This window comes from Eriocheir sinensis, chromosome 28 (assembly GCF_024679095.1).
Source record: "Eriocheir sinensis breed Jianghai 21 chromosome 28, ASM2467909v1, whole genome shotgun sequence".
NCBI classification, from domain to species: Eukaryota; Metazoa; Arthropoda; class Malacostraca; order Decapoda; family Varunidae; genus Eriocheir; species Eriocheir sinensis.
Window position 1 is genome coordinate 5,532,146 of NC_066536.1, and position 13,354 is coordinate 5,545,499.

Sequence of the window (13,354 nt, forward strand, 5' to 3'; positions counted from 1 at the left end):
CGGATTCTGCCGGCGCGAGGCCGTCCACCCCTTCCCCCGTCCCTTCCCACCCTCCGTGGAGGGGCCCCACGCACGCCCTGCACATCTCGTTGCCCCGCACGCCCGCCCTTCCCCACGCCTTGCCCGGCACACTCGGCTCACCTGGTCATTAGGTACCGAAGTCAGTGTCCCTTCAACGGCCGTGTAGGTGCAGGAAGGCAGAGGCTGGGGCGGTGCTGGGGAAGGCTGAAGAAGACGCTGAATAGAGTAAGAAAAGCGACGAAAAAAAAAAAAATGCGAATTTAGCAAAGAATGGAGGAAGGATGAATACCAGGAACGTGATGCAAAAAGAGGCAGGAGGAATGTAGAAAAAAAGTAAAAAGGGAAAAGGAAGGAAATAAAAGTAAGAGAAATGTCAGGTAAAGTCCCACTCCTCTCCCCACGTAATGAGACCAAGCCAGTCAAATCAGTGTCATTCTCTTCCTTCCTTCCCCTTCCCCCGACGCCCGGCCGCATATTCCCGAAGTCTGTACGGGTATATGCCGCCTACTCTTGAACAGGGCAGGATAGGTTAGGTTAGGTTAGGTTATTTTTTTTTTTTTTTATTTATTATTTTTTTTACAGCAGAGGAGACAGTGCAAGGGCGTAAAAAATAGAAAGCAGTATTGAAAAAAAAAGCCCGCTACTTACTGCTCCCAAAGGGTCGGATGGAGATTTCAAAAGTAATTTTGAGTGGGAATCACAATGAGAGTATTTCCCAGTACGGCCCGTGGTTAGTTTCGAAGTTAGAGCCGAGCGTCTTCACTCAGGAACCATATACCGGCAGAGATTTTGGGAATATGCCGCCCGGCCATCCTGATACGCTCCTTCCGTGGCCCTTCCGGCTTCTTCCCTTCCTTTCTTTTCTCTTTAGTTGATTTTATTCTCTTGTCTTCATTTCTCGTTCCGTTATTATCAGGCTAAAAATTCGTGCTTCACTAACTAACGCCAGATTTTTTTAGTATTTATTAACAGCAATGTGGCTAGTTTGGCTTATTAATTTCACTTTTAGGACAGAGTTTGTTAGGAGTGATGGAATTTCCACAGAGTTAAGTCAACCTATTACAAAACTCTATCGTAAGAAGTGATATAAAAAAGCAACAAAACCAACTAACCACGCCTTGAAAAACGGGTCAAAAAAGACAAATTAGTCGCATTACTGTTGACTAAGACTAATAAGGGGTTTAAAAATCGGACGTAAGGGTCGGTGTGAGGCGCCGCAACTGAAATGTGACGGTGGCGGTGTCATGATGTTATAAATAAATAAGTGATGTTCAGGTAACGGTCTGAGTGACTAAAAGCAGACAACTTCGAAACAATTATTATTATTCAGCATAACTAAGGCTGATGATGCATGGTTTAGTTAAAAAAGGGAATTGCGTAAAAGAAGAAGAAGAAGAAGAAAAGAAGAAAAAGAAGAAAAGAAGAAAAGAAGAAAAAGGAGAAAAAGAAAAGAGGAAGAAGAAGAAGGATAGGATGAAAAAGAAGAAGAAAAAGAAGAAGAAGAGGAAGAAGAAAAAGAACAAGAACAAGAAGAACGTTATCAAGTTATTGCTATCTTGTGATGGGAGCCAAATCACACATTCACTCCACGATAAGAAATGTAAGAAAATGCTCAATCACTTCGAAAATGCCATGTTGTAGTAAAAATAGGGGAGAAGATAAAAAAAGGGTTTCATGAAAAGACCTCTAAAGCTGATCACGGAAGAAAGACCAAAGCGTTCTTATGAAACATAGCTAGAGCTGGAACAGGCAATACAGATTCACAACAGAGAGAGAGAGAGAGAGAGAGAGAGAGAGAGAGTCAATAATAAATATAATCATAGAAATAAATCTCATATAAATCCCTGTTGCATAATGTCATCTCCCTCCTCTCCTATGTAATCCCTTCCTTCCCGTCTTCCCCCTCCTCTGATATTAATCTCTGGTCCTTGAGGGTCAGCGCCGCGCCCCCCCACTCGCCACCGCCATCCAGAGGCCAGTCATCACTCCTCCAGAGCGTCCTAAATCACCTCCAGGTCCTCCCTCGTGCTCCATTCCCTTCATTCTCCTTGCATATCTCCTTCTTCACCTCCCTCTTGTCTATCTCCATCTCTTCCATTTCTCCTGCTTCTCTTCCTCTTCCTGTTTTGGTTTTCTCTTTATTGCTCTTCATCTTTGCTTTGTTTTGAGTTTTCTTTCTTATTCTTATTCTTATTCTTCGTCTTCGTCTTCGTCTTCTTCTTCTTCTTCTTCTTCTTCTTCTTCTTCTTCTTCTTCTTCTTCTTCTTCTCTTTTTTCTTCTTCTCCTTTGCTGTCGTCGTCGTCTTTTTCTTCGTCTTTTAGCTCCAACTCCTTCTCCACCTTCTATTCATCTTTCTCAAACTCCTATTCTTCTTTCTCCTCCTCCTCCTCCTCCTCCTCCTCCTCCTCCTCCTTCTCCTCCTCCTTCTCTTCCTATTCCTCCTCCTCCTCCTCCTCCTCCCGAGCAGTCAGCACCCCTTCTCTCCTCCCCTTCCCCCCAGGTCGGCTCCTCGGCGGGGTCTGCAATGACGTTTATTCCATCAAAGGCTCCATACCTGTAATTCCAGGGATTCCAGAGATTCCAGCCAGTGCCAGCACAAAGGGGGGCGGAGCGCGGGGCGACCCGGCTCACAGGCACACACAACTCACGACTTTTTCTCTCTCATAACTCTAATGGAAAATGCGACGGAAATGGCGAGGTCTGTCTGTCGCCGGGGAAGGGAGAGAGGAAGGCCGGCCGACGCAGAACTGGAATTTGAATTAAATGGTTATTACTTGAAACATATTCAGAGGGATCCAGTTTTCATATCTTTTTTTTTATCTTTTTATTATTTTTTCATCGGGTTCGCGGATTACTGTAATCTATATCGGATTCATAGTCAGGAAGTTTATTGTCGGAGTTATGCGCGAGAGTGGGCGCCGAAAAGTCGGCTTTTGAACAGGAGCGAGGCGGATTGATTCCCGGGGCGGCGAGGCGTCATGAGCCGCCGGGGATAAAAGTCGCCTTCGGAGGGTCCGGGGCTGTGGTTCAAAGCTTCGGAACATCTGAGGCAGGTTCACGTGCGCTCGTCAAGAGTTGAGGGGCGCTGTTATGAACACACAAGTCATTCCCGTGGGCGTGTGGTGCGCTGATGTGTGTGTGTGTGTGTGTGTGTGTGTGTGTGTGTTGGGACCGTTCTGTGAGGCGGGATCTTAATTCAGCACCACCATGACCCACGTACAGTAAGCCAAAAAGAGTGAATTCATACTGTTTTCAGAGCAAACTGATATGAAAACAGTCTTAAACATATGCCATTTACAGTTATCAAGGTTCATCTCATCTTCAGTTTTCGCTCCTTTTCTGTTCCATTGTTCGTGTGGCTGCCGGTAGTTCTGAGGAAGCTGTACTCATCCACGCGAGCCTAAACGATTCTAACGGTACTGAAGACATGACTAAGTATGCTGCAGTAATTCGAGGGACGCCGAGGGGAAGATAGAAGTAAGAAGTAAACAATGGGCGACATAGTGCAGCAAATGAAGCAACGTCTCCAGCCTGTCCGATATTGGAGATAAGTCACTACAAGGCGCCGGTCTTGTTTCATTCTTTTACAAGTCATTTTGAGGACCGGATGTTCCTGGTGGGGTGGCTTGCGTAAAAGAATAGTTTGGGGAAAGAAGCGCACGATTCGCGAAGAAAAGAGCCCATGGTTTCGGGAAGAGCAATGCATACTTTGCGAAAATGAGTACACGTTTTGCGAAAGTGGTTTGTGCAAAGAAGCAACGGGATCGCCAAAAGAAGCTCATGATTTGAAAAAAAAGTGCACGGTTCACGTAAAGCGGCGCATGGGTGGAACAGCTGAAAAAATGGTTGAGGAAAGAAGCACTTGGTTCGCTAAAAGAAGATATGGTTCGCCAAAAAGGAGCACTTGGTTCACTAAAAGGAAGATATGGTTCGCCAAAAGGAGCACTTGGTTCGCTTAAAGATTGATATGGTTCGCTAAAAGAAGCACTTGGTTCGCTAAAAGGAAGATATGGTTCGCTAAAAGAAGCACTTGGCTCGCTAAAAGGAAGATATGGTTCGCTAAAAGAAGCACTTGGTTCGCTAAAAGGAAGATATGGTTCGCCAAAAGAAGCACTTGGTTCGCTAAAAGGAAGATATGGTTCGCTAAAAGGAAGATATGGTTCGCTAAAAGAAGCACTTGGTTCACAAAAGAAGGAACACATGTAAAAATCGAGCCCATAATCCGCGTTTAGGGAGCTCATAGGTGACACAAAGGAACACATGCATTGCGTAAAGGAGCATGTCTCGCGAAAAAAAGGATCTAATGATTGAGGAAAAGGAGTATGATGAAGCTTGCATTTCGACCATCATACTTCCCCTCAACTCCGGATACAGATAAAGTAGGAGTTATCTTTTTTTTCCGCCCCACCATCCACCGCGTATACTTTGCCCCACACACGGCTTAATCTATTTAGCGCGTTAGTTCCGATATACGTTTTTATTTATATTTTCAATCCCCGGCCGGGTAAGCCATAACCCATAAAACTCGCCTCTGACGGGAACATATGTTGAATTTCCGGTGCTGGAGTTTTTTTATTTATTTATTTATTTATTCGTTTACGACAAAGGAAAAGCATGAAGGAAACGAGGCTCGTGTTGAAATGTACGCCGGGTGTGTGTAAGTGTTCCCCGGTGCGGATGTCGGGAAATCCTTGAGAGAGAGAGAGAGAGAGAGAGAGAGAGAGAGAGAGAGAGAGAGAGAGAGAGAGAGAGAGAGACAGAGACACAGACAGAGACACAGACAGAGACACAGACAGAGACACAGACAGAGACACAGACAGAGACACAGACAGAGACACAGACAGAGACACAGACAGAGACACAGACAGAGACAGAGACAGAGACAGAGACAGAGACAGAGACAGAGAGAGAGAGAGAGAGACAGAGAGAGAGACAGAGACAGAGACAGAGACAGAGAGAGAGAGAGAGGAAATAAAACTTCAATTACCATTACTACTTGGCAAAGCTTTGAATCTTTAAAGACACGTTGGCGTCCCCCATGGCGTGGGATGTATCGTCGGGATGTGAGGGAGAGGTCGGGGAAGGAAGGAAGGCGGGGGGTCGGGGGGGGAGGAAGAAGACATAGGAGAGGGAGATGAGGAGATAGCGGAAGGGCGGAGAGGAACGAGAGGTATGAGAGAGGGTATGATGGAGGAGGATGAGAGAGGTGAATGACGGGAGGGAAAAATGGGCAAAGAAGGAAGTAAGGAAGGAGTGGAAAGGGGACGGCGAGGGAAAGGGGCATGCAGGGGAGGAGTTAGGAAGGGAACAGGGGAAAGAGAAAGGAACAGGGAGGAAAAAGAGAGGGAGACATGGATGGGAGGGGCTACGGCAGAGAAATGGGTATATCGAGAGGGAAGGAAGGGAAGGGGAGGAGCATTTAGAGGAGGCAGTTGTAAGGGAGCATGGGAGACAAAGAGGGTGAGTAGGGAGGAAGGGGGCGAGAGGAGTGGATGAAGGAGGGTGGTATTGGGGAGGCCAGGGGAGAAAAATGAGTACATAGAGAGGGGAGGAAAAGGAGGGGAGGAGCATTCAGGGGAGACGATTGGAAGAAGGGGGAGAGAGAGAGAGAGAGAGAGAGAGAGAGAGAGATGAGAGGAGGAGGTGGAAGAGAAAGATGAATAAGGGGAGGGAGGAATGGGAAGGGCTAGGGCAGAGAAATGGGTAGCACTGGAGGGAAGGAAAGGGAAGGGAGGGTCTTGCAGAGGAGACAGTTGTAAGGGAACAGGGGAGAGGGAAGGGAAGAGAGAGAGGGAAGGGGAGAGGGAAGGTAGAATGGGAGGGGCTAGAGCAGTGAAATGCGTAGATTATTATTATTATTATTATTATTATTATTATTATTATTATCATGATTAGCTACCAAAGTCTCCCTTCAGGGTGCAGATACAACAAGTTGAACCACACAAAATACCAAAAGGTACTGGAGAGAAACAAAGGCAACGAATAGTTAAAAAACTGGCCAGTCAGAGCCAAAAGGAGGAAAAATAATCTGTTTCAAAAAGACATTCACACGAGACTTAAATGTAGAAATGTCTGCAGAAAGGACAATCGCATTGGTTAACTGATTCTATTAATTTGTCAACGACGGAAGAAAACATCGTGAGAATTGTGTCGTACAAAAATTCATAGGATTAAAAGCAAGATCGTTTTGACTAAGAGCAAACCTCGTGACCCGGGCAGGAGTAAAAGGATCAGGCAAAGCATTGTGTAAGGGATGCCGATTATTCTTAAAAACTTTAAATAAAATGTTAAGGGCACCAACTTGACGCCGATGATCAAGATCAAGAACAAGTGCCGGAGAAATAAATTTAATTGAATTGATAGCTCTGTCAAGTAGCTTTAAATGACAATTTACACCAGACATCCAAACAGGAGCACAATACTCAAAGTGGGGCAAAATGAATGCATAAAAAGATTTGATTACAGTTGAGTCACAAGCAAATGTTTTGAAGCACTTACGAAGTCAGCCTGTCTTCGGTGCAATAGTGGAAGACATGGAACGGATGTGCTTCTCAAATGTCAGTTTAGAATCAAGAGTGACTCCCAACAAACGGATACTAGAAACATCCTTAATCTGTTCACCAAAAATATGCAAACAAGGATGAGGTGGATTCAAGGTACTGGATCTACTGATGGTAATGGAATGCGTTTTATTATCATTAAGCTTCATGCCCCAAAGTTGACACCAAGCGATGATCACTGCCAAGTCCCTATTCAGAGATGCAGCAACTTCACCTCTGTTGCTAGGAAAGTGAACAGAGATGAATAGAGTTGTATCATCAGCATATGAAATAAGCTTACTTTCGAGGTTAATGCCCAAGTCAGAAATAAAAATGTTAAAGAATAAAGGTCCAAGGACACTGCCCTGAGGAACACCAGAAACAACAGGCAGAGAAGCAGAGCAGGAACCATAAACAACCACACATTGTAATCGATGTTAGAAATTCTTTAAAAATATTGAGAGAAGGAAATAGAGGGGAGGAATATGCAGGGAAGGCAGTGGTAAGGGAACAAGGGAGAGGGAGAAGGAAGGGAGAAGAGGGGAAGTGAGGAAGAAATGGATGAGGAAAGAAGGAAACGGGCGAGCTAGGGCAGGGAAATGGGTTGATAGGGAGGGGAGGGGCATGCAGGGGAGGCAGTGGTAACGGAACAGTGGGGAGAGAGGGAGAGGAGGAGAGAAATGGATGAGGGAAGGGTGGAATGGGAGGAGCTAGACCAGAGAAATGGGTTGATAGGGAGGGGAGAAGCGTGCAGGGGAGGCGGTGGTAAGGGAACAGTGGGGAGGGAGGGAGAGGGGGAAGGAGGGGAGCAGGATGGGGAGGGGAGGGAAGGGGGGGTGACATGTTCTCCCCGCCCGCAGTATAATATAATTCTGGCTGGGAATTACACCTCCATGCCGGGAATACCTCGTTAATGACCCCTTTACCTGTGGCACGCAACCTTCGCTGTGTCTCCCGCGGCGGAAATTGAATTTTTTTGTGTGTGTGTGTTTGGATGTGTTTTTCTAGTTTTCGTTTGTTTTTTCTTATTTGGTAGTGTTATTTTACTATTGATGGGGTTGGGTTTGGGGGGTTATGTGTGTGTGTGTGGGGGGGGGGGGTCTGTGTTTGGGGGGGTTATATGTGTGTGGAGAGAGAGAGAGAGAGAGAGAGAGAGAGAGAGAGAGAGAGAGAGAGAGAGAGAGAGAGAGAGAGAGAGAGAGTCTATTTTCGAACTAATAACTCATTCACGGGTACATGATTTTTTTTAATTCCCAGAAGCAATATCAACACACACACACACACACACACACACACACACACACACACACACACACATTCACCTGTTTGTCTTCGCTTTCCGTGGGTCGTCTTAACACTGGGATTCCTGCAAGAGGGTGTCGCAAGGGCTCGAGTCCAGGTACGAAGGGAATGAACCAGGTAACCCAGCATCGGACCACCTGGAGATCTGCTAATTACGAACGTATGACCAGCAGAACGGACCGCCTGAGAGTGCAAGGAGGAGGAGGAGGAGGAAGAGGAGGGGGAGGGGGAGGAGGAGGAGGAGGAGGAGGAGGAGGAGGAGGAATCAGGTGAAGAGGAGGCAAGGGATCCGTCGACAATACAACTGATTTAAAGGTGAAAGTTGCTAAGTCCCGTGTGTGTGTGTGTGTGTGTGTGTGTGTGTGTGTGTGTGTGTGTGTGTGTGTGTGTGTGTGTTTCTCGTAAGACGCCGGGCAAGCTAGTTCTTATTTTTTTTTTTTTCGAGCCCGTGAGTAGCTCGATGAGTCCACGCGCTAATTAAGAGGAATGTTCTCCTTCCGGGAAACACACGGACAAGCGCCGGGGTCCATAAAACACGCAGGCGTCTTGTGCTCTCTCTCTCTCTCTCTCTCTCTCTCTCTCTCTCTCTCTCTCTCTGACACACACACACACACACACACACACGAAGGTGACAGAGCAGGGTGCACGCAGGAGACAGTGGTGGTGGTGCGGGGTGGGGGGGGGGATAAGGGAGAGAGACACACCGGAAGGGGACTATTCATTAAATATCTAATTAGCACATACCTGACGCTAATATTCCACATGCGAGGGACCAATTCAGGCGCCTCGCAGCCCCCGAACTAAGATATTGGCTTCGTGTTTGGCTATGTCGATTGTCTCCGAGGCGGGATGCTGCGAAGAGGGGAGGTAGGGAGGGAGGAAGGGAGGAAGAGGGGAAGGGAGGGAGAGGGGAAGGGCGGGAGGGAGAGGAAGGGAGGAAGAGAGAAGGGAGGGAGTTAGAAGAAGGGAGGGAGAGGGGAAGGGAGGGAGTTAGAAGAAGGGAGGAAGAGGGGAAGGAAGAGAATGAGCGTTGGTGTGAACAGAACCTTGGTGCCAAAGGGTAGAAGGTAGTGTTCGACTTAGTGAATATATAGGCGATTAATACGAGGGATAACAATAGCAAAAACAAAGACAAATACAATCACAATAATACGAACCACTCAGTATTTTCTCTGCCCTTGCCCTTCCCATTCCCCCTTCCCCTTCTCCACCTTTCTCTTCCATCTCCTCTCATCTATGCTCTCTCTCTTAGTTGCTCCCTTCACGCCATTGGTCAGTAGGATGCAACAGGGAGTCGTTTAAATGTTATCAGCAGGAGCCAGCAATATTAGTACAAAAAAACACTATTTGTAGATTAACATTATATAAAAATTGGTCTTGCTCTTTTTTCCTGAGACGCTATAACACACACACACACACACACACACACACACACACACACACACACACACACACACACACACACTCGCAATTTAACTGATATAAAAAAAAACATCAAGAACAAAAAATAACCACAACAATGAAAACTCGGTCGCTAACAAACGAAGCAAAGGAAATACACGGAGACTATCAAAAACACTCCCCGACAACAAAAAAACGAAACAAAAAAACTAGCATGTAACAAAAACTGGAACCTCGTCGGCAGGAAACGAAATCAATTAAAAGATAAAACACCAACACACAAACACACACACTCAAAAAAAAAAAAAAAAAAAACTGCTACCACATTTGTCTCGACCCCGATCCACCTCCCTCGCCCTCAGGTCCACCAGGTGTTTGTTTTCCCCTCCGCCTCCTCCCCTCCCCCTGCTCCTCCTGCTCCCCATGTGTGAAAGGTAAATTAGCAGGTGTGCAAATGACCTTATTGCAGGTGTGTACGCGGCCCGTGCATCACTGGCTAATCGGGGCGTAATAAGACCGGCCCGTCGCTTCATTAAGTCGAGACTCAGACGGCCAGATTTGAAATGCAAAACAAGGCCGACCCAGCACCCAGCACCCCGTCTGCCTCCACGCACCAGGGAAGCGAGGGAGAAGGAGGATGAGGGGGGAGAGGTGGGGAAATTAGGGAGAGAGGACGGAGGGAAACGCAGGAGATAGTAGAGACGGAGAGGATGGAGGATGGAGAAAAGGGAAAGGGAGGAAGGTGAGAGAGGGAGAGGGGGCTCGACAAGGGAGGGAGAAAGGGGCAAGTTAGGGAGGGAAGGAGAGACGGAGTGCAGGGAGATAACAGTATGGTGATGATGGAGGATGCAGAGAAACCAAAGGGAGGAAGGTGGAAGAGAGAAGGAGAACGGAGAAAAAGGGAAGCAGGGGATGTTAGGGAAAGGAGGGAGAGGAGGGAAATTAGGGAGTGAGGGAGAAGTGCAGAGAGAGATAGTAGAGAACGGAGAGGATGAAGAATGGAAGGGAGGAAGGTGGGAGAGAGGGAGAAACTAAGAAAAGGGAGATCGGAGAGAACTGATAGGAAGCAGAATGGAGAGATAGGAAAAGAGGGGAAGGGAGGAAGGTGGGAGAGAGGGAGAAACTCGGAAAAGGGAGATAGGAGAAAACTGAGAGGAAGCAGAATGGAGAGACAGGAAAAGAGAGGAAGGTGGAAGACAGGGAGAAAAGAAGAAAAGGGAGACTAAAGAGAAAAAAAATATTATATACTGAAAAGACGGAGAGAGTAGAGACAGAGGAACGATAAGGAGAGACAGAGAAGTTGGGGAGAGAGGAAGAAACTGAAAGGAGGGAGACAGTGAAGAGGGGAGAGAGATAGAGAGTTAGCGGAGTTAGGGGGAGAGAAAGAGAAGCTGAGAGGAGGATGAGTGGAGGGAAGGGAGAGACAGATAAATGAGGCGCAGAGAAGGAGAAACAAAGGGAAGGGATATTGAAGAGACGGAATAGGAGTGCAGGTTTATATATTGAGTGAAAGGATAGCAATGGAGAGTACAAGGAAATGATGATGGGGAATAGGAAGAGAAGGATGGAAGAAATAGAGGGAAAATGGGGAACGAGGAAAGGAGTACAATATTATGGGTATAGGTTCAGAGACAAAGACAGCAAGGAAATGGGAGATATGTGCCCTGGAAATGGTATATAGGGAGGAATGGGGAGAGAAAGTTCTAAAAAATAAAGAGAGAGAAAGGGGGAGCTGGGGAAGGAGTCGATGATTATGTGGTAGGGTGAAAGAGAAAGACGGAGATAACAAGGAAATGGGAGATATGTGCCGTGGAAATGTTAGAGAGAAATAGGATGAGAGAGGGATCGAAATAATGAAGAGAAAGAGAATAGGGAGCTGGGATTAGAGTAGAAAATTATGTGTTATGTGAAAGAGAAAGACGGAGATAACAAGGAAATGGGAGATATGTGCCGTGGAAATGTTAGAGAGAAATAGGATGAGAGAGGGATCGAAATAATGAAGGGAAAGAGAATAGGGAACTGGGACTGGAGTAGAAAATCATGTGTTATGCGAATAGAAAGACAAGAAAAGCTGCAAGAAAATGAGGGATATGTGCCGTGGAAAAAGATAGGAAGGAATAGGATGAGAAAAGGATGGATGGACAAGGAATGGAGGAGGGAAAGGAGAATGGGAACCTGGAAAATGAGTAAAGACGAAGAGAATAAATAAATGGGAGCTATGTACCGTAGAAATGACTGGAAGGAAGAGACTGAAAGAAAATTGTACATGTAGAGAAGGGAGGAGGACAAGGGGAACGGGAAACTGGAGAAACAGAAGAGACGAAGAGAACAAGGCAATGGGAGCTATGTACCGTAGAGATGACTGGAAGGAAAAGGATGAAAGAGTGATTGACATGTAGAGAAGGGAGGAGGAAAAGGGGAGTGGGAAACTGGAGAAAGAGTAGAGACGAAGAGAACAAGGCAATGGGAGGATTGTGGAAATAATAGAGAAGGAAAAGGATGAAAGGATGATTGACATGTAGGGAAGGGAGGAGGAATGAAGAAAGGTATACTGGAGAAGGAGTAGAGACGAAGAGAACAAGGCAATGGGAGATATGGACTGTGGAAATGATGGAGAAGGAAAAGGATGAAAGAATGATTGACATATAGGGAAGGAAGGAGGGAAGGGAGAATGGAAAACTGCATTGAAAAGGAGTAAAAGTTTGTGTTGCATGGAAAGGACAGAGACGAAGAGAGCAAAGAAATGGGAGATATGGACGATGAAGATGACAGGAAGGATGAGTGAGAGAAGGCTAGGCATGTAGAGGAGGGAGGAGGGAAGGGAGAATGGGTATGTAGAAAGGGAGTGTAGACGATGAGAGAAAAGACATGGGGGATATGTACCGTAGAAATGATAGGGAGGAAAAGGGTGAGAGAAGGAAGGATGGACACGTAGGGGAGGCAAGAGGGAAAGGAGAATGGAAAACTGTGAAAGGGCAGAAACGAAGAGAGGAAAGAAATGGGTGATATGTACCGTAGAAATGATAGGGAGGAAAAGGGTGAGAGAAGGAAGGATGGACACGTAGCGAACGGATGAGAGTTGTCTAGTCTACGTATCCGGCAATCAAGAGTCGAGGGAGATGGGGAGCAGAGATTGGAGGGCCGGGGAGCAAGGAGACAGATGGAAGTAATGAAAGCCAAAGAGGGACGGCGGAAAGGAATTAGTTTATCGCCGCGGCTGAATATTCCTGGGCCTCGAACTCGGCTAGGAACACTGCTGGAGGATAGATGGCGCTGCTACCCACCAAGTGACGCCGTGACCTCTACCGCTGTGCTACCCAACCCTCAAGAGAGACAGAGATAGACAGGCAGGTGGAGAGGCGGATGTATTGCAGTCGTTAATTATGTGAGAAAAATAGAGGTAGAAAGGGAGGAGTAGAATAAATTTGATTGGTAAAAGAGAATAGAAAGAGATGTTTGCGGATATTTGGTCTAAAATATAGATGTGAGAAAAGTAAGAGACGGAGAGGAGAGAGAAAGAAATGCAGACTTTTGAAATGTGAGTAAAGGGAAAGATGGGGAAAGGAAGGAAGGAGAACAGAAGTGATTGGAAAAGAGAAGAGAGAAATAAGATGTCTGTGGATCGTTTAGACTCTTGGTATGTGAGGAAAGGAAGAACGAAAAGGAAAAGAAAAAAAAGGCAGACTTGGGATGTGAGTAAAGGGAAAAATGGAGAAAGGAAGGAAGGAGTAGAACAGAAGTGATTGGAAAAGAGAAGAGAGAAATGAGATGTTTGTGGATTGTTTAGACTCTTGGTATGTGAGGAAAGGGAGAACGAAGAGGAAAGAAAGAGAGGCAGACTTGGAATATGAGTTAAGGGAAAGATGGAGAAAGGGTGGAAGGAAAGGCAGACTCTTGGGATACGAGAAAAAGGGGGAAACAGAGAAAGGAAGGAAGAAAAGATGGGAGTGAGCGAACAGGATGGGTTGAATAAAAAAAGGGAGCAAGAGACGATGATTTGCAGATTGGTTGCAGACGCTGAAAAGTGAGAAGAGGAAGAGACCCAGCGAGGGAGGGAGTAAAGGAGGGAGTGGGAGGAACAAGAGTGATC